Raw genomic sequence first — 21,424 nt, 5'->3', positions numbered from 1 at the left:
GAGAATATTGCAACTGGCAGCATGCTATAAAAGGGAAAGGCTTGCTCAAAAAAGAGGGAGTCATCATCTTGTCTTTTGTGTTTGTCATGTTAGTTTGTCTGTTAGATCACTCGACCCCTTCTTTGACTTACATCATGTGTGCTACAACAATAGTAGAGTTGGTCCCTCTTTATATCCTAAGTCATTATCATTGGCAATAGTATTGTCATTCTTTGGTGTATTTTTGCATCCTTGAATCTAGGAAGTTATGCTATTCATCATATATTATTCTTGAGTATTTAGATACTATTAGCCCCATCTATGTTGAGACCATTGTATCAAATCTAGATCTCAATATATACTTTGAACTTCTTATTTGAGTACATTTTTTTTGTCTCCGTATTGTTTTGATTATGCCTATCTCCACACCTTGGAGATTGACTATAAACTAGGATGTCGATATCCACCTATGTTGGTTATGAGTATGGCCATACTCTGCAATGTGGTGGTGATGCTGAGATCCAATTACAATGTTAGCTTGGCAATGGATAGGTGTAAAGATCAAGGAGACTAAGGATAGCTTGGTCAAAGTGAAATGGGTATATGAAGGTAGAGTTGGAGGCATCATGGATACAATGGTAGGTCATGGATAAGAAACATGCCATTTTGGAGGTAAAATGATAAAAGAAGGGGAAAAAAGAGTTAGTCTAGGTTAATTGTCGAGTTACTTTTCATTATAGGCTTTCTCTTTCCTCTTTTCTTCAAGTTCTTGCTAATGCTTCCATGGTGGACAACGAGAATCAATCATTGTTCTTCAAAAATCAAATTATCTTCTTCTCTAACCATGTTATAAAGGATGAGTTGATTAAGCCAAGAAACATGACTAGATTAAGTAGGGATTTGTGATCAGCAAACTACTTAGAAATTATGCCATTTCTTACATTGATCATTGCTTCTCAACAAGCTCTAGTCTAAGCCATGGGGATCAAAGGTAAGATTAATCAAATCTAGACGACACGCTAGATTCTCTTCTAATCTTTTGAACTTCTCTTTTGGCCTATTCAAACCCTAGTCATAGCAAAATCGTGCAATATCTTCAATGGTCAAGAACCTTGATAAATCTCACATGTTTTCTCATCATTTTTCTCACGAGGCTTTCTATTTGGTTGTGGCTTATGAATGGCAACAATATTGAGCCGTTTCTTCTTCATTTCAAGCTTTCTTCTTCTCCCAATAACCATGAACAACAAGATATTGCCAAAATTTTGTTTAAAATCCTTCAAGACTCTTCAAGAAGGTTTGTATCCAAGGTCAAAGAATCACTCAAGCAAGCATTGTGGTGGAAGATTGAAGGAATTTGAGAAATTTCAGGATATTGAGCTTCTAGGAGTATATAATGGAGTTATATTTTGGGGCTCTTGGTCAGAGATCCTAAATATTTGATATTCAAGTGTTTAAGAATACCCAAGGCATTCGTTCTTCAAAGATTTAATGGTTTTCAAACATGTACCCCATGAATTGGTTGGATTCTTGGAAGCATAAAGCTCCTAGACTTTTTTTGGGCAATCTCTTCAAGAAATGGATTGAAGTTTGATTCTAAGTGAATCACTCATCTTCTTCAAGCCCAATAGAGGTATTTCACTTGCTTAATCTATCAATATCACTTTTTCTAAGCTTTTTCACTTGTTGACAGGAGATTCTCGATTAATTAAGCATCTAAATTGATCAATATATCAAATATTAGTGCTTCTCTTACTTAATTAGAGCCTATCAATTGAATTTTAGCATTCGTTTTAGTCCTATTACATCATGATTACCATTTACAATGTCATGACGCATAACCATGATTTAATTATATGATTCTCTTGTACCCAAGAAAGAAATATTGTAAAGGTTAAGTATTTGCAATCAACGAGTCACTAAATTACAATGGTAAGACTCTCACCTAGTCTCAATTTCCTGATTCTATTTTCATCGATCAAATCTTTGCATATCATTGAAGGCTAAAATAAATTTTTAGTTATGCATCTCATCCATGTTTGCTTAAATACAATGCTCTTGCTATGTTGATATTCCCATTGAGGAAAAAGATGGATGTTGGGAGGAGAGATAGTGGAACAATAGAGAGGTGACTCTTCCCCACTATTAAAGATCACAAAGGGAGTACAATAAACCAACCTAGGGGAAACATTGCCTAGTTCACACTGATTTGGAGGCTATGTAGGGATCCTTTCACGTTGTTATATCCCTCACAATAGGTACCACAAATGGAGTCATTGAAGACCCAAAGATTTTAGCTAAAGAGCATTGATCAAAGCCTCATTGATTAGTTACAAGGATTATATAGGTCTATTATAGAGTATTTCAATCTATTTTACCCTTCATTAATAGGGTACAAGTATACATAAGAGTAACAATACACTTGGAGAGTGATTGGGGCTAATATTTAGCCATTTTTGGGTATTATAAGTTATTCCAGGTTGATTATAGGTTGTCCACAAGGTATTTCAGTCAGATAATAAATTGGGATCCGTCTTGGGAAACTTTCTACTTGGTTACAAGTATTATAGAGTAATTTAAAAATTTTCCATGGTTGTATAGGGTATCATATGTCATATTCAATCTCTATACATCATGTATAGGGTACCACATGGTTTGAAGACCTTAATTTGGACCCAAGAGAGGTGGATATACCAAAACAATGCTTTTAATATTTTTAAAATATTCTATCTTAATTCTAAAGAGGAGTGCTATATCTCATCCTAACAATCTATTTTTAAGCTTCATTTTTCATCAAAAATTGGTTGATTTTGATATCAAAGCAAAAAGTTGTAGCCTTTTTAGTGTTAGGAGGTCTACCAGAATTGCACTCTAATAGTGAGAAAAAATGGCTGGAAACAAAGGAAAAACATAGCTAATGATTATGTTCAATAAAAATTTCAAGAAGCACATGAGGCAATACCTAAGATAAATCATAATAAGGAAGAATCTCAAGAGTATGGCATATATATCACTCTCAATGCTAGTCTTTATAACCATGAGAGTAGGCATTCTATCAAACACATGGAGTTAGTCTCTAAACAAGATCAAGTGGTGGTTTAGTCCAACATTCAAACCAAGGAAGCCATGAGGCAAATGGCCGACTCTATGAAGAATTCCTTGGACAACTTTTCCTCTTCTACTATAGATTCATTGGATAAACTTAGTTCTCAAATCTATATGCTTGTGGTAGCACAAATGGTAGACAAATAGAGTACAAACAAACAATCCTTTCATCCATTAAATAATGAACCTGGTTAGATATGCTAAATGTCCCATCCTTGTAAGGTGCCACCAATGATCCATGGTGCTCTAAGTTGTAAGGTCCCAATTATGAGGAGAAGCCATGTGTGAGCATGAGTTGGGTCGTGACTTGTATGTCAAATGAGATCAATGTGACTGGATGGCAAAATGGTGATCTTTTGTGGATCTAGCCTTTGGATTAGATAGAGTACTTATGTTGGTAGCAACTTGAGGCCCAACGCATCAAGTTGTCGGGTGTGGGAGTTATCAAGGACCCCTATTTTAGGATCCAAGGGCCACAAAAGTGACATGGAATTGACTATATGTATACCCTCTATATCACATGTATTTAAGGCCTATTTATAAATATTCTTATCTATGAATTTTTATCAATAAAGCATAACCCTTTTCTATTCAATTTGTAAGTAACACCTTTGTATGGGACCATTCTATATGTAGAATATGTATAAAATTGGTATTTTAAAAAGCCCTTATGTTGAACTCATGTGATGCATACATATATTAAGGACTAAACTCCCCAAGGTAGCATCTATGGCCACCTAATGGTAAAGGAAATATTCCATGAGATATTTCCTAGCCGACTACCAAAGGTTTATAATATAGTCAGACATGTCGACCCTAAACTACCTTTCCATGCTATAAAAGAAAGACCCCTCCAAAGCTATGCCAATCTATTGTTTACCCAGTCAGAGTTCTTTCAACCACACTTAATTTCTTCGCTTATCATTTGTCTAGAGGATCGCCATGTAATCTTCATAGTGGAAGTGCACAAGTGGATAGAGCCATCTTTATATCGGTTCATTTGAAAATTAAAATAATATCTATTCTTCTCATATTTACTGTGTGTTTCTACTCCTTGCTCATATTCTGTCCACTGTGCCATATAATTTCTACATAGTATCAGAGCCAAGGAGCTTTTAGGAGTAAAGAGTATGTAAGAGACAAGGGATTCAATAGTGAAGATAAGAAACATCATTTTCTATGTAAGGTAGTGGTGTTGCCGCATCAAGTGCTTTTGCAACTGTATCAACAATTCAAACACAGAGGATTCATCCACCAACCTTCAACAAAGGTAAGTTAGATGGTACAAACTACACTTTGTGGAAGTTTAAAATCACAACTATCCTTAATTCTTATAACCTTCTAGAGATGGTGGGGAGGGGGGGGGGGGAAGGAGGGACTAACCTAGAATCACAATACACCCCCGACCCATCAAATTTGAGTGTTATGATTCCTCCAAATTTAGATCCTCTATGAGCTTAGAAATAAAGAAATGAAGATGCATTTTTTACCTTAGTTAGAAGTTATTTTGATAGTGTTTCGACGTTGATTCAACATACAACCAAGGCATTAGAGACTTGGGACATACTAAGGACTCAGTGGAAATGCAAAATCAAATAAGAATTTAGAACCTAGAGAATCAACTAGCAACAGAGAAGTTTGCTAAAGGAGAGACAACTAAAGTATTCATCACTCAAATCAATAATTTACATGACTTGATGGTTGGCACTAGGATATAGAAGACTAGTGAGAAGCTAGCTCAAAAATAACTTCCGATCTATCCACCAAAGTTTGAAGGATTGGTAATTGTCCTAAATACTTAAGTGAAACCCCAAGCTTTGATGTTTGAGGAAGTTTGTACACTAATAATGGAGGAGTTATGGTGAAGGGAGAAGCCCAAGGGGAAGCATGAGCAAGCAAAAGCAAGAGGCATAAGCTATGGTAGATAAAGAAAGAGAGTAAGAGACAAAGACTCAAGATCTAAGAACTTGAACCATCACAATGTGTGATTGGCCTTCCCTTTATTCAAATGTCACTAAAATAATAAAGAATGAAGTATAGTGATGGGTTCCCACTGCCTACAATGTGCAAGTGCATGTACCCTCATCAATGTAGCAATACAAGAGTAGCTAAGCATAGGCACCTTTACCCCCAATAACTTACCAATTAAAGGTGAATGTGCCTCAAGAGAAGAGGAAACAAGAAAAAAAGTGACAAAGTACAATATGTACATAGAGTACAACAAGATGAAGAATAGAGGTCATCTCATCCAATGCCCATCAACTTCCTAAGGAAGTCAAAACACTTTGCCGAGAAACTTTTGAATGAGAAGATCTACAAGATTTTGATTAGTTGAGATCTTGAAAAGATCAACAAACTTGTCCTCAACAACCTCTCTGATAAAGTGGTACTGCACCTCAATGTGCTTCATCTTCGTACGGAAAATTAGATTCTTGGCTAACTGGATGGCTCTTATAGAATCTGAATACAGTGTAGGGACCACGTCAGCCATACCAAGATCATGGCCTAACAAGAGAGCCTCCTTGTAAGCCTCAGTGGTAGCTGCAACATACTTAGCCTCTATAGTAGAGAGGTCCATTTTTTTCTTCACCTTGGACATCCAAGAAACATCACCCCCAATAAAGGTAAACACATAGCCAGAGGTGGATTTTGTAATGTATGATTGTCTTGCATAATCAGAGTTAGTGTACCTCATAACTTCTGTATCTTGGCTACCATAAGATATGCACATATCTTTTGTATCTTTCAAGTACCTCATGATACCCTTGACAGCATGATAATGCAACTTGCCAAGTGCAACCATATAGCGTACCACAGCTCCTACTACAAAAGCTATATCAAGACGAGTGGCTATCACGGCATACATTAAAATACTCATTGTAGATGCATAAGTGATCTTCACCATCTTGGCCTTCTGCTCATCATACTGTGGACAAGCGGCCTCGCTCACCTTCACATAAGAAGGCAAAGGACAACCAATAGGCTTAACATCCTGCATATGAAACTACTCAAGAACCTTTTAGATATACTTGTTCTGTGACAAGTAAAGGAGCCGTTGAGCGCGATCATGCATAATGTGCATCCCAAGAATACGCGAGGCATGTCCCATATTGTAACGTGTCCCCTAGTATCATCCAAGACACGTCTTAACAGTCCATCGGAAAGGATGTCTAGAAAGCTCCGCCCAGCACTCCCGTGGAATGTTACGGGTTTTGCGATCTAGGTCTTTCTGTGTCTGCCACGTAGCAAAAGTATCCTTGCCGTTCCCACTTAGGATCGACCGGACTTAGGGTTTTCCTGATGGGTCATCAGCTAACAGCAACTAGCGTCAGACCCGAGCAAACTACTTTACGCAGAAACGCCAAGTGCGAAGTGGATTCATGCTGCACTTGGTTCAAGGAGAATGGGAAACGAGAGGGATGCAAAGCTTAACCTCTCTGCCATAAGGCATAGTCCCATTCCGTTCCCCTAAAACGGCGTAAATCGGGTAACACATAACTTTAGGTCATCGTTCTCGTTATTCGTTTTGATGATGATGATCATTCCGCTATTCTTCGAGATTTTTGAGAAAAGTTCCCGGCTAACCGGGACCACCCAACTGTAGGATGGACCCATGGCCCATCCTCTGCACTTTCCTCGGTTTGTTTTAGTTATGTAATTATCTAACACATTAATTTGACATATAACAATCAGCTTCTTTAATTAACCTTGTTAAGCACTGGTTCCTTCATGTAATCTTATCACGTGACATAGAAAAACAACATCAAGCAAGTTCTTTTAACATTTCATCATTTTATCTTTGAAATACAAGGAGTTCCGCCCGTAGTCTTGTTCATAATCTACCGGAAGGCTAACCAGTAATCTCCAGGGATCACTATTCCAAGCTTCCGCCCGTCAACTAGTATGCGGGCCTCGAGATCCAATCCCGAGTCACGTTAGCCTCTTGTGCAAGACCCGAAAGGCGAGGGATTTACGGCCAGAGCCCCCCCTGGCACCCAAGCGTCCTCCTACTCCAAGTAGAGCTTAATGGAAAGACCTCTCGCGACGGGTTCGGTCCACGTTCCCAGCGCGGTCAACAACCCCCTTGGTTAGGGTCAGGCAGGCAGTCGGGGGTAGCTGAAGTTGCCTCTCCCTTCAGGCCTTTTAACCTGAAGTATAGGTACTTATTTAATTTGTAATTCATAATTCAAACAGAGCCCTAAAATCTCTAGCAAGCACAAATATTTCCATTAATCAACCCAGTTGTATGGCAAACCGCTAAGGAAGTGTTCTTTCCTTTTTGAGTGTATCAGCACTCGTTCCCAAGGTGTCTTGTAAATTGGCAAGATCCTTTTACATTTTGGTGTTAGGGCATACCCAACTTGGTTAACCCTAAAGTGCTTTAGATATGCTAGTTTCCGATTTACAACTTTCCTTATTTAGAAGGATATCAAAAAAAAATACGTCTTTTTGCAAGATAACTTGCGTAAGGATCTGCCATCCTTGATGAGGGTTTTTCCCTTTTCTCCTTGTGAATCAATCACAAGACTAAATGATTTCATACATGTTGCGCAAGTCCTGCGATGGAATAATCTGTTTAGATTCTTTAAGCTGACGTATGTCAGGCCTAGGGTTTCTTCATTTAAGAACCTTAGGGACAAACCCTAGTTTCTTATCTTTATGAATTTATTGTCCCTACGGTAAGGAAAGTAGTCAAGTGTTTAGGGTATGAATGTTTCTATGTTTAGATTGGTTCAGTTATCTTTTGGAAGGTAATATTAATCGTCTTGTCACGGTTTTACTATCCTTGTGACAATTTACTTTCCCAATCAATACAGTTTAATTTGGCATATAGCATAATGCCAAGGTGATACAAAGAGCGACAATACTTCTTGGAACAAAAAGGCCTAGCTGTGAAATTGGTGTATACACACTTTATTAGTCCCAAGTCCTCAAATAGCAAGGGAAAAGTGTTAATAGAGTGTCATCCAGCAATCCCCCATTACATTTTCTTTCCAAATGAGTTCATATATCTAATTTTTATACTTGTTAATTCCTAACATTTAACTTCCATTTTCTTTAAAGATGAACTCATGCCAAATAACAACAATTTCCTTGCTAAGATGTGCAACTAGCAAAGAAAACCCCCTAGTAATTTGAGCATCGAAAGAAACCTTTCATGAATTTAGCCATTTACCATGATTCCTTGCGAAAGGAATAAGACTAATGGTGCAAGATATGATTTCTACACCTTAGGAATATATTACTATAGTAAATAGTTAATCTTTCTCCTAATTTTATAATGCTTGATGCAATTTGAAGAAAGCTAAGTTGTATACATTGTCATTCATAAGCTAACTCCTTCGTTAAAAATAACTCAAACAAGTATATCCTATCCTTAACAATTTTTCTTTGCATGATCGACTTAAAACCGAATTAACACCAAGAAGAAAAACCTGGCTTTGAGGTGAGATATCCACATGGATACCGGGAGATGACCCTCCCGCAGCTACACCTTGGACTTTCTTAGGCGGCATCGTAGATGTAGTCTTTCCGTCGTGGAAGTAGCTTTACAATTCCTTTTGAAATTTCACCATGGCTCCCTTTTGCAATAACTTGCACCTTCCATCGAAAGTAGTTTTAGAAGGCTTCCTCCTTGAACTAGGGAATTCAGAAGGGGGTGATTCACAATCTTTTGCGAATAAGACCCATTAAAGCCATAGGAGGGGCTTAATGGCCCTGTAAAACTCGCACAAACAAGGAATAAAATAAAAGTGTGGAATCCCTTACGAGGGTTTTTGAGTGGGAAAGGGAGGTGTTAAAAAGACCCTCAACACTCTCTTTCCTTTTATGAGTGGGGGAAAACAAAAAACAAAGCCCCAAGGGTATTTTGCATGGGGAAAAAAAGGGGCTAAGGGAGCCCTTAGGGGGATTTGAGATACGGGGGAAAAGAATAAGGGCTTTTAAGGTAAAAGATTTTGAGGGGGTGAGAAAGGGCCTAAGGGGTCCAAGGGGGAAATTTGAGGGGGGGAGAAAAAAGGGCTAAGGGGGGGCCCTTAGGGGGAAATTCCAGGAGGGAAAAAAAGGTAGCCTTAAAGGCTATGGGAAAGGGGGCCTAAGGGGGTCCTTAGGGGGGTCTAAAAAACACAAGGATAACAAGGACCTTTAAGGTCAAACTTTTTTTGGGGGGGAAAAGGGAGCTTATGAAGCCCTCTTAGAAGCTTCTACACAGGGGGGGGGGGGGGGCACGAGGAAATAGTTGTCAGTTGGCCATCATGGCATCTTGGGATGGCACTGGCGCATGGCTTCAGCGCAGTGATCAGCACCTTCACTCCACCTTTCCCTTTCACGGCAGAGGGACCTCTTGGCTCGACGGCAGATGCAGCATCGCGTCCACCCTTCTCTCTCTACCTCACGGATTCAGAGCGTCTCCTCTCTTCTCACACGGCTCAGCCTTCCATTTCTCCAGTGGCCCCCCCTTGTTTAAATAGTGGAGGGGAGGGGGATCTTTCATCCTAGCCTGTCATCACGCATGGTCCCCCTCCCTCCATAAGGCTCCACCAAGGAGCTTATAGCTCCTTCAATTCCCCTCCCCCTCCAGCTCGTTAGTCGGTTGGAGGGATAAGGGGGGAAATTTTTTTTTTCCATAAATTCCATTCATTTCTTTAATGCGGAATATTACATTCTCTCCCCCTTGGAGGAATCGAGATGTCCTCATCTCGAGATAAACTGGGGATATTGATGGTTGAGAGAGCTTTCATCTATCCAAGTGGCATCCTCTTCGGGATAATCTTTCCACTGGACAAGGCATTCTTTCAAGGTTCTAGATCTTAACTGTCTTTCCCTAACATCTAAGATCCTTTCTGGCCTTAGTTCAAGGACTCCTTGACTAGGCATTACAATTTGTTGGTGATCAAGTACATGATTAGGATTGGGTACATATTTTTTCAATAGGCTGATATGGAATACATTGTGAACCTTTAGGTTCTCAGGGAGTTGCAATCTATAAGCATTGGTTCCTAGGCATTTGAGGATTTTATACGGCCCACAATACCTTGGACTTAGCTTCTTGCATTCTCCTAGGGATAGAGAACTCTTTTTAGGGCGTACCCGAATGAAGACCATGTCTCCTTCTTCGAAGACTCTTTCTTGATGTTTCAAATCTGCATATGCCTTTTGTCTATCCTTGGCCGCTTGTATGTCTTGTCTTATTGACCTTATTTGATCATCCATGTCCTCCAACATTTGTCTTGAAGCTTCAACTCTTAGGGTTGGATCAGAAAAGTTTTGGGGACTTCGACAATCATGACCATACAATGCCTGGAAAGGGGTCATTTGAATGCTTTGCTGGTAAGAAGCATTGTAGGCAAATTCAACCAAAGGCAAGTATTGAATCCACCTCTTAGGTTCTCAACAGCAGTATGCCGTAAGCATATCCTCGATGACTTGATTTACTCGCTCTGTTTGGGGATGGTAGGCAGTGCTAAAACAGAGTTGAGTCCCAATAGCTTCAAAGATAGCTCTCCAGAAGTGTGATGTGAAGAGAGAATCTCGATCGCTAATGATTCTTCTAGGTAACCCATGTAGCTTGAATATCTTCTTGATAAACAATCTTGCAATGTCGGAGGCTTTATAGTTTGTCTTTACTGGAATCAGGTGTGCAACCTTGGTAAGCATGTCAACCACAACCATAATGGAATTGTATTCTCCTTGGACTTGGGGTAAGCCCACAACAAAATCCATACTGATGAATTCCCATTTCATTTGGGAAATGTTAAGCGGTTACAGTTTCCCTGGCATCATGATATGTTCGGCTTTGATACGTTGGCAAGACAAACACTCAGTGACATACTTGAGAACGTCACCTTTAAGCCTCTCCCAATGATAGCTCTTCCTAACTGCATTAAGAGTCTTAGCATAGCCAGGATGTCTTGAAAAAGGAGAATCATGAGCTTCCCATAATATCTTCTGCTTAAGTGACTGGCTTGTTGGTATACACAGCCTTGTTCTGTAGTAGACAAGTCCATTATCAATGGAAAATTCTTGATACTTAGCTTGCAACTTCTGATTCTGCTCCTTGGTAGATATTTCCTTTATCATTGTTTGGTAGGCCAAATCATGGCATGCTTCCTCTCTAGCTAGTTCAAGTATAGGGTTATTTGGCATAGATACCTTTGTAGCCAGAGATCTGGCCGTTGATGGATTCTGCAAGATTAGGGAATTTAGGAATGCCCTGTAACTGAGTGCATCAGCAACTACATTCTCTTTCCCTGGTTGGTACTTGATTTCAAAATCATATTCCTCCAATACTTCAATCCACCGACGTTGCCTCATGTTGAGCTCGTTCTGGGTAAAAATCCATTTGAGACTCTTATGATCGGTTACTAGAGTAAACTTGTTACCCAACAGGTAGTGTCTCCAAAGCTTTAGAGCATGGATGACAGCTAGTAATTCCAAATCATGCGTGGCATAATTCTTTTCATGACTCTTCAATTTCCTTAAAGAGTATGCTACTGACAAACCTTCCTGCATAAGTACACATCCCAAGGCAAGAATGCTAGCATCAGTTACTACCTCGAACTCCTTATTGAGGTCAGGAAGTTTTAGAATAGGTGCTGATACCAAACTTTGCTTCAGTTTGTCGAAGCTATTTTGTTCGGAAGTTGACCATGTAATGGAAGTCTGCTTCTTTAGTAGATCTGTAAGGGGTGGTGCAATCAAAGCATAGTTTTTGATAAAGACCCTATACCATCCTGTCAATCCAAGAAAGCTACGTATTTCTTTGACGGATACTGGTATTGGCCATTCGAGCACATCTCTGACTTTGGCTGGGTCTACTGATATTCCCTCTGATGATACTATGAATCCCAGATATTCAATCTGATGCTTGAAGAATGTACACTTCTTCATTTTTGCATACAGCTTATGAGACCTCGTTGTCTCAAGGACAATCCAAAGTTGAGGTTCATGATCTTCTTCTTGTTTGGAATAGACTAAAGTGTCATCGAAGAAGACAAGCACGAAATCATCAAGATATGGTCTAGAAATATCCTGCATTAATCTATTGAAGGTGGCAGGTGCATTAGTAAGCCCGAATGACATAACCAGGAACTCGAAGTACCCATATCTTGTATTGAAGGCTGTCTTTGGAATATCTTCTTCCTTGATCCTTATCTGATAATAACCTGTCCTGAGATCAATCTTGGAGAAGATCTTTGCACCTTGAAGACAATCGAGAAGCTCATAAATTCTAGGAATAGGATACTTGTTCTTGATTGTTGATTGATTCAACCCTCGGTAATCAATACATAGTCGAAGTGTCCCATCTTTCTTTTTCTGGAATAATACTGGAGCTCCCCACGGTGAGTTGCTAGGTTGGATGTAACCCTGATTTAACAGTAGCTTGAGCTGTTCCTTCAACTCAATTGCTTCTGGTATGGATATTCTATAAGGTCTCTTTGCAATTGGTGCAGCTCCAAGCACTAGCCTAATCTCGTGATCTACTTCTCTTGGAGGCGAAAGTTCAATCAATTCCTCAGGGAATACGTCAGCGTATTCCTTTAGCCAAGAAGGTCCTTCATGAGACTCTTGCTTTTGATCTAGCTTGTTGAGTTTGATCAGGTAAAGGGGTAATCCTTTTCTGACTCCTTTTATGATCCGAGATACTTTGGCTAATTGGATTCTTGGCACTCCTCCCTCACCTTGAGTTGTGACAAATTCCCTTTCAAAGATTCGAAAGGAAACTTGACCCTTTCCACAATGAATGTGGGCATCATTAGGCTTAAGCCAATCCATCCCGAGTAGACACTCATGGATACCTAAATTCGTGACTCTGAATTTGACTGAGGTTTTCTTTCCTCCCAGAAAGAATTCCACCTTAGCAGTTTGCCTGGTACAAGTTACCTCACGACCGTTTGCCAATTCCACAAGCAGGGTAGGTGCTTCTACTGTGGCTATTCCTAATCTTTTTGCACATGCTGGTGAGATAAAGGAATGTGTACTGCCACAATCAATCAAGGTTTTGAAACCTTTACCTTGATAGTTCGACGGTGTCTGAATCACCGAGAACTGGCGATTCGGCCCTTTCTTGTGTAAAGCGGTATGGACTGTCGCTCTTTCGAATTCTTCTTCCATAGTCGGATCTTCCTCATCTTCTTCTTCGCATCTTTGCCTATTGGCAATGCAGGCAGTTCTTCCTCTTCCATGGGTAACGGCTCCTTGACCGCGGCCTGCACCTTGGAAAGGAGTTTGACGATGTTCTCCGCTGAGCTTGGGGCATTGCCTCTTGAAGTGACCGGGTTCGTTGCAGTGGAAACATCGGAGGTTTCGGCCATTACTTTGAGTAGGAACAAAGTTGTTAACGTTATTTATCCTTGCTTTCTTCCTTTGTCCCTGATTGTGACCTTGAACTCTCTTCACTTAAGGTCTAAATGCTCCTCTGTTTGGGTCACTATAGGACCAAGTTTTGTTACCCCTTGGTCTAGCTTGCACCTCCTGAATTATAGGCGCCGCTTGAATGAGTGCATATTGAAGATCTGATGGACACATAGATTCGAGACGGGTATTTACGGGTGGATTTAAGCCCGCGCAAAATTTGGACACCTGCTGCGTCATGTCCATCTGTGGCGCATACTTTAAAAGTGGGACGAATTTAGAGTAGTATACGTCAAGAGTAAGTCCTAGCTGTTTTAGCTCGTAGAACTCATTCATTTTCTGTGTATGATATCCAAGTGGCAAATATCTCCCCTGCACGGCTTTCTTTAACTTCTCCCAAGTAACGGACCCCTCTGAAGTCCCTTGATCCCTGCACCATTGTTTCCGCCAAAGTCTGGCTTCGCCTGTGAGTTTTAACTTGGCGAGCATGGCCTGATTGGTAGGTGCAGTACCAACTGCTTCAAAGTAATCCTCCATAGATTCAATCCAAATTTCAGCATCAGACTGGACAAATCTGCCTCTCCCGTCAAACTCGGGTGGCTTTATCTGCTTGAGGAGGAACTTCTTCTCCTGGGTCATAGCAGTACTTGATGTAGGGGGCGAATTTGGAACTTGTACCTAGGGTTGTGCCTGGATAAAAGTTTTCTTAACGTTATTATATGATAATTGACGTTAGCTTATCTTTAATTCAGCTATCTCGTACTAATGAAGCTACTTAACTTTTTAACAACTCTGATGCACAGCCAGATATTGATAAAAGAAGTCTTTATTTATATTTACATGGGTGTAGCCTTATACAACGTCTCGTGTGATGATAATCCAATCATTACATTCAATTTGGGGAGAACAACGTTGTATTGCATTTGTCTACAGGAACTGTGTAATAGTAGGGTTTTGGGTCATGGATCTTTAGGAATCGATAATTCATTGGAAGTTCAGGATACCCTTTTCGTTGGAATCTATACTTCTCATGGCGGCCCAACACTTTAATCCTGTCGGCTGGGATTACACGGGTTACTTCCTCATATACATATGAGTTCATTTCAACCCTCCGACCTTGAATATGTAAAGTCGAATTTACGTGAGCTTCCACAAAAATGAATAGCTTCACGACTTTCAAGTCTTCCAACCACTTGATCCTCTTTAGGTTGGTCTGTAGATAAGTAAACCGATGGGTGGCTATATAGTAGATTCCTGAAGACCCCGTCCATCTTCGTTCTATGTATAAAGGTGATCGATTATAAATCTGCTCCAGGATGTTCATCATCCCAATTCTTTGTCTATAAAGCGGAGAATGCATTGCAGTCATAAACATGACCCGAAATACCAAAAACTTGTTCCACGCTTCATAGTTCTGCAAGAAAGCATTGAAGATGAGGAAATGTTTGGACAGCAATAATTTCTTTACTTCATTTTATTGAGATCTCATAAAAACAATTCCGTTGTTGGTCGGCTCTGATACCAACTGTAACGTGTCCCCTAGTATCATCCAAGACACGTCTTAGAAGCCCATCTGAAAGGATGTCTAGAAAGCTCCGCCCAGCACTCTCGTGGAATGTTACGGGTTTTGCGATCTAGGTCTTTCCGCGTCTGCCATGTAGCGAAAGTATCCTAGCCGTTCCCACTTAGGATCGACCGGACTTAGGGTTTTTCTGATGGGTCATCAGCTAACAGCAACTAGCATCACACCCGAGCGAACTACTTTACGCAGAAACACCAGGTCCAAAGCGGATTCACGGTGCACTTGGTTCAAGGAGAATCGAAAACGAGAGGGATGCAATGCTCAACCTCTCTGCCATAAGGCATAGTCCCATTTCGTTCTCCTAAAACAGCATAAATTGGGTAAGACATAAGTTTAGGTCATCGTTCTCGTTATTCGTTTTGATGATGATGATCATTCCGCTGTTCTTCGAGATTTTTGAGAAAAGTTCCCGGCTAACCGGGACCACCCAACCATAGGACGGACCCATGGCCCATCCTCCGCACTTTCCTCGGTTTGTTTTAGTTATGTAATTGTCTAACACATTAATTTGACATATAACAATCAGCTTCTTTAATTAACTTTGTTAAGCACTAGTTCCTTCACTTAATCTTATCACGTGACATAGAAAAACAACATCAAGCAAGTTCTTTTAACATTTCATCATTTTATCTTTGAAATACAAGGAGTTTCGCCCGTAGGCTTGTCCATAATCTGCCCGAAGGCTAACCAGTAATCTCCAGGGATCACTATTCCAAGCTTCTGCCCGTCAACTAGTATGCGGGCCTCGAGATCCAATCCTGAGACACGTTAGCCTCTTGTGCAAGACCCGAAAGGCGAGGGATTTACGGCCAGAGCCCCCCCCTGGCACCCAAGCGTCCTCCTACTCCAAGTAGAGCTTAACGGAAAGACCTCTCGTGGTGGGTTCCGTCCACGTTCCCGGCGCGGTCAACAACCCCCTTGGTTAGGGTCAGGCAGGCAGTCGGGGGTAACTGAAGCTGCCTCTTCCTTCAGGCCTTTTAACCTGAAGTATAGGTACTCATTTAATTTGTAATTCATAATTCAAACAGAGCCCTAAAATCTCTAGCAAGCACAAACATTTCCATTAATCAACCCAGTTGTATGGCAAACCGCTAAGGAAGTGTTCTTTCCTTTTTGAGTGTATCAGAACTCATTCCCAAGGTGTCTTGTAAATTGGTAAGATCCTTTTACATTCCGGTGTTAGGGCATACCCAACTTGGTTAACCCTAAAGCGCTTTAGATATGCTAGTTTCCGGTTTACAACTTTCCTTATTTAGAAGGATATCTAAAAAAATACGTCTTTTTGCAAGATAACTTGCGTAAGGATCTGCCGTCCTTGATGAGGGTTTTTCCTTTTTCTCCTTGTGAATCAATCACAAGACTAAATGATTTCATACATGTTGCGCAAGTCCTGCGATGGAATAATCTGTTTAGATTCTTTTGTGACAATTTACTTTCCCAATCAATACAGTTTAATTTGGCATATAGCATAATGCCAAGGTGATACAAAGAGCGACAATAATTCTTGGAACAAAAAGGCCTAGCTGTGAAATTGGTGTATACACACTTTATTAGTCCCAAGTCCTCAAATAGCAAGGGAAAAGTGTTAATAGAGTATCATCCAGCAATCCCCCATTACATTTTCTTTCCAAATGAGTTTGTATATCTAATTTTTATACTTGTTAATTCCTAACATTTAACTTCTGTTTTCTTTAAAGATGAACTCATGCCAAATAACAACAATTTCCTTGCTAAGATGTGCAACTAGCAAAGAAAACCCCCTAGTAATTTGAGCATCGAAAGAAACCTTTCATGAATTTAGCCATTTACCATGATTCCTTGCGAAAGGAATAAGACTAATGGTGCAAGATATAATTTCTACACCTTAGGAATATATTACTATAGTAAATGGTTAATCTTGCTCGTAATTTTATAATGCTTAATGCAATTTGAAGAAAGCTAAGTTGTATACATTGTCATTCATAAGCTAACTCCTTCGTTAAAAATAACTCAAACAAGTATATCCTATCCTTAACAATTTTTCTTTGCATGATCGACTTATAACCAAATTAACACCAAGAAGAAAAACCTGGCTTTGAGGTGAGATATCCACATGGATACCGGGAGATGACCCTCCCGCAGCTACACCTTGGACTTTCTTAGGCAACATCGTAGATGTAGTCTTTTCGTCGTGGAAGTAGCTTTACAATTCCTTTTGAAATTCCACCATGGCTTCCTTTTGCAATAACTTGCACCTTCCGTCGAAAGTAGTTTTAGAAGGCTTCCTCCTTGAAGTAGGGAATTCGAAAGGGGGTGATTCACAATCTTTTGCGGATAAGACCCATTAAAGCCATAGGAGGGGCTCAATGGCCTTGTAAAACTTGCAGAAACAAGGAATAAAATAAAAGTGTGGAATCTCTTACGAGGGTTTTTGAGTGGGAAAGGGAGGTGTTAAAAAGACCCTCGATACTCTCTTTCCTTTTACGAGTGGGGGAAAACAAAAAACAAAGCCCCAAGGGTATTTTGCATGGGGAAAAGAAGGGGCTAAGGGGGCCCTTAGGGGGATTTGAGATACGGGGGAAAAGAATAAGGGCTTTTAAGGTAAAAGATTTTGAGGGGGTGAGAAAGGGCATAAGGGGTCCAAGGGGGAAATTTGAGGGGGGGAGAAAAAAGGGCTAGGGGGGGGCCCTTAGGGGGAAATTCCAGGAGGGAAAAAAAGGTAGCCTTAAAGGCTATGGGAAAGGGGGCCTAAGGGGGTCCTTAGGGGGTTTAAAAAAAACAGGGATAACAAGGACCTTTAAGGTCAAACTTTTTTTTGGGGGGAAAAGGGAGCTTATGAAGCCCTCTTAGAAGCTTCTACACAGGGGGGGGGCACGAGGAAATAGTTGTCAGTTGGCCATCATGGCATCTTGGGATGGCACTGGCGCATGGCTTCAGCGCAGTGATCAGCACCTTCACTCCACCTTTCCCTTTCACGGCAGAGGGACCTCTTGGCTTGACGGCAGATGCAGCATCACGTCCACCCTTCTCTCTCTACCTCACGGATTCAGAGCGTCTCCTCTCTTCTCACACGGCTCAACCTTCCATTTCTCCAGCGGCCCCCCCTCGTTTAAATAGTGGAGGGGAGGGGGATCTTTCCTCCCGACGTGTCATCACGCATGGTCCCCCTCCCTCCATAAGGCTCCACCAAGGAGCTTATATAGCTCCTTCTATTCCCCTCCCCCTCCAGCTTGTCAGTCGGCTAGAGGGATAAGGGGGGATTTTTTTTTTCCATAAATCCCATTCATTTCTTTAACGCGGAATATTACACATATCTTTGATCTCAAAGCTCTTTTTGAGCTCACTTTTCAGAGTATCTAGCTCATTAGGAGCTCTCCCAGAAATCAACATGTCATCCACATAGAGTGCCAAAATCAAAAGCTTGCCATCACGAGCCTTTTTCATGTATAAACAAGGATCCAATATCACTATGTGTATAGCCTTGTGAATGCATGAAAGCATCAAAATTGTGGTACCATTCCCTAGCTGCTTACTTAAGGCCATAAAGGCTCTTTCTCAATCAACACACTACGTGTTTCCCACCTTGTCCTCAAAGCCCTTATGCTGCTAAATATAAATATCCTCTAGCAAGTCATCATGTAAGAAAGCCATCTTAACATCCATTTGATATACTTCCAAATCTAACTGAGTAACTAATGCTAGTACGTATAGGGAAGTCATTTTGACTATAAGAGAAAAGACTTTTTCGAAGTCAACATCATGCTCATGTTGAAATCCCTTAGCAACCAATTTGACCTTACAGGCAAGCTTGGGGCATCCAAGGATACTCTTCAACTTATATGACCACTTGCATGGCAATGCATGCTTTCCACCAGGTAAAGAAACCAACTCCCATGTATGATTTTTTTTGTAAAGAGTCAAACTTTGACCTCATGGCCCTTTCCCAAGAGTGTCTATCAGTAGAGTGCATGGTCTCATCATAAGTGAGAGGCTCAACTGTATCTGTCACCATCACATAATTAATGGAGGACTCAAACTACTCAAGAGGATATTTGGCTCTAGTAGAGCATCTCAAGCTAGGCTTAGAAGCTTGCACATTGTATCTAACATCGTGGTCATGGGCCACTAGAGCATCGTTGCTACTATTGCATGTTGTCTAGCTAGCTGAGTGGGAGTAGGAGTTTCCTCCTAAAATATAACCCTACATATATTGACTATCCTCTTAGGCTAGTTATACATCTTTTCCTCATGGAAAACCACATTATTGATGTCGATGACTTTCCGAGTCTGTGGATCCCATAGGCGATAGCCCATCTCACTTGCATCCCCATAACCAAGACAAATGCATTTTACAAACTTGGGATCTAGCTTTGTGTGCTTGTCCTTGGATACATAGCAGAAATCCTCACAACTAGATATATGAAAATGAGCATATGAGAGAGGTCTCCTAGACCACATCTCCTCTGCAACTTGAAAGTTAATAGTATTGCAAGGAGATCAATTGATCAAGTGTAGAGTAGTAGCCACTACCTTAGGCCAAAACTACTATGGCAAGCCTACCTATCTAAGCATACCATGGACCCTTTCCTTTATTGTCTTGTTCATGCACTCAGCCATACCATTATATGGGGTGGGTGTATGGGGTGATCAAGTGACACTTAATATCCCTCTCATCACAAAACTACTCAAAGGCTTTAGAGACATACTCACCCCCATTATCTAACCATAAGTAAGATAGCCAAAATATCAAATTTTAGCTTTATAGGATATGTTTAGATGTTATTTGAGTAATCATCAATGAATTTGACAAAGCACTTCGCATTTCCTAATGATTGATAGGGCATAGGTCCATAGACATCAGAATGAACAAGAACATAAGGCTCACCCATGCATAGAGTGCCAGACTACCTATGCATACATGTTTACTTGCCCCATGTAAACAATGATCACATGACTCAAAACACTTATAGTCAAGAGGCGAAAGATACTGCAAACGAAATATACATCTAAAACTATAGCCAAAAACAAAACATGATCTATGAATCTAGATACAACGAAGGGATATAAAGTCCTAGACTTGGCACCACGTGCCAGAAAAAGGTTCCCATGGGTGATCTTCCAAGAAGAATACCCGAAGGAAACAAAGTAACCCTCATCATCCAATGTGCAAGTAGAGATAACACTCTGGGAGCCAATACATATTGAGCAGTATGCAAAGTGAACATACCATGTGAACCAAACCACATTTGGATATCATCAATACCAACTATTTGCAAATCTCAAGTAATTCCCAAATGGACAAATCCAATCATACTACGATAGGAGTGGAAGCACTCTCTATGCGGAGTCACATGAAAGGAAGCCCCTAAATCTATCAACCAATACTAGATAAAATCAGGTGAGGCATCAGCTAGTTATGACTCATCCAGAGAAGAATTTACACGTATATATTTATCATTAGAGTTAGGTTGTTACACTACATTGATCTCTTTGATCTTAACATTGAACTTAGCAAGGATAATGTTGCGATCATGAAATGTGTCATGCATTTTCCCTTTGTCTTTACCCTTGTGCTTGTCAGTACACATTTTATGGCATTGTGGCCTAATATGTCCTACTTCCCACAATAATGGCATATCAAATCAAACTTATGTCCATGGGACTTATTGTGAGGCTGTCCATAGGACTTTGAATGAGACTTCTACAAATCTCTACCATAGCACGCATTCCTACTCTTGCCATCATGGCGACCCTAAATAGTCAAAGAATGAGAAGTACAAGAAGCATCCACATTCTTCCTATTGATCTCCTCTGTCAGGAGTGCACCCTCTACATGAAACAATTTTAGCCCATTCTCAAGCATATTTGCACACATAGTAGTACAGAATGTATCCCAAGGCTCAACAATGTGATCAATAAGAACAAAGGTGTAACATTATCCTTAAAGTCAATACCCTATGATGATAGCAAGCCAATGATAGCATGAAACTTGTCCAAATGCTGAGAAACATTGGTACCTTCCTTCATACAAAGTTCCATAAGCTACTTTAGCCAATACATGTGAGAAGTAGGGCTCTACTTATCAGAAAGATTACAAATTTTCTCCCAAAGATCCCATGTAGACTACCCATCTGTGACAACATTATACTAAACCTACTTGTTGAGGGACAAAATAATCGTGGACCTACAAAGCTCATCTAAGTCATCCCATATATCTTGATCTTGACCTTCGAGCTTAATGCTCTTGTATTTGATTGGTCTAACTTGAGATTTTTGCACCAAAATCTACCAAATTTGGGTCTTCCAATAGCCATACTTGCTACCATCCAACTTTTCAATGTTGAAGATAGCACTCTCATTTGAATGACTAGTCATACTGCATGAAAAAAGAGGCATAGTATAAACCAAACAAATTGTTATAATACT

The sequence above is a fragment of the Lygodium microphyllum genome, chromosome 13 (assembly GCF_053477565.2).
Source record: "Lygodium microphyllum isolate KBCC chromosome 13, Lygodium_microphyllum_v1.1.10, whole genome shotgun sequence".
NCBI classification, from domain to species: domain Eukaryota; kingdom Viridiplantae; phylum Streptophyta; class Polypodiopsida; order Schizaeales; family Lygodiaceae; genus Lygodium; species Lygodium microphyllum.
This window is presented reverse-complemented; position numbering follows the sequence as displayed.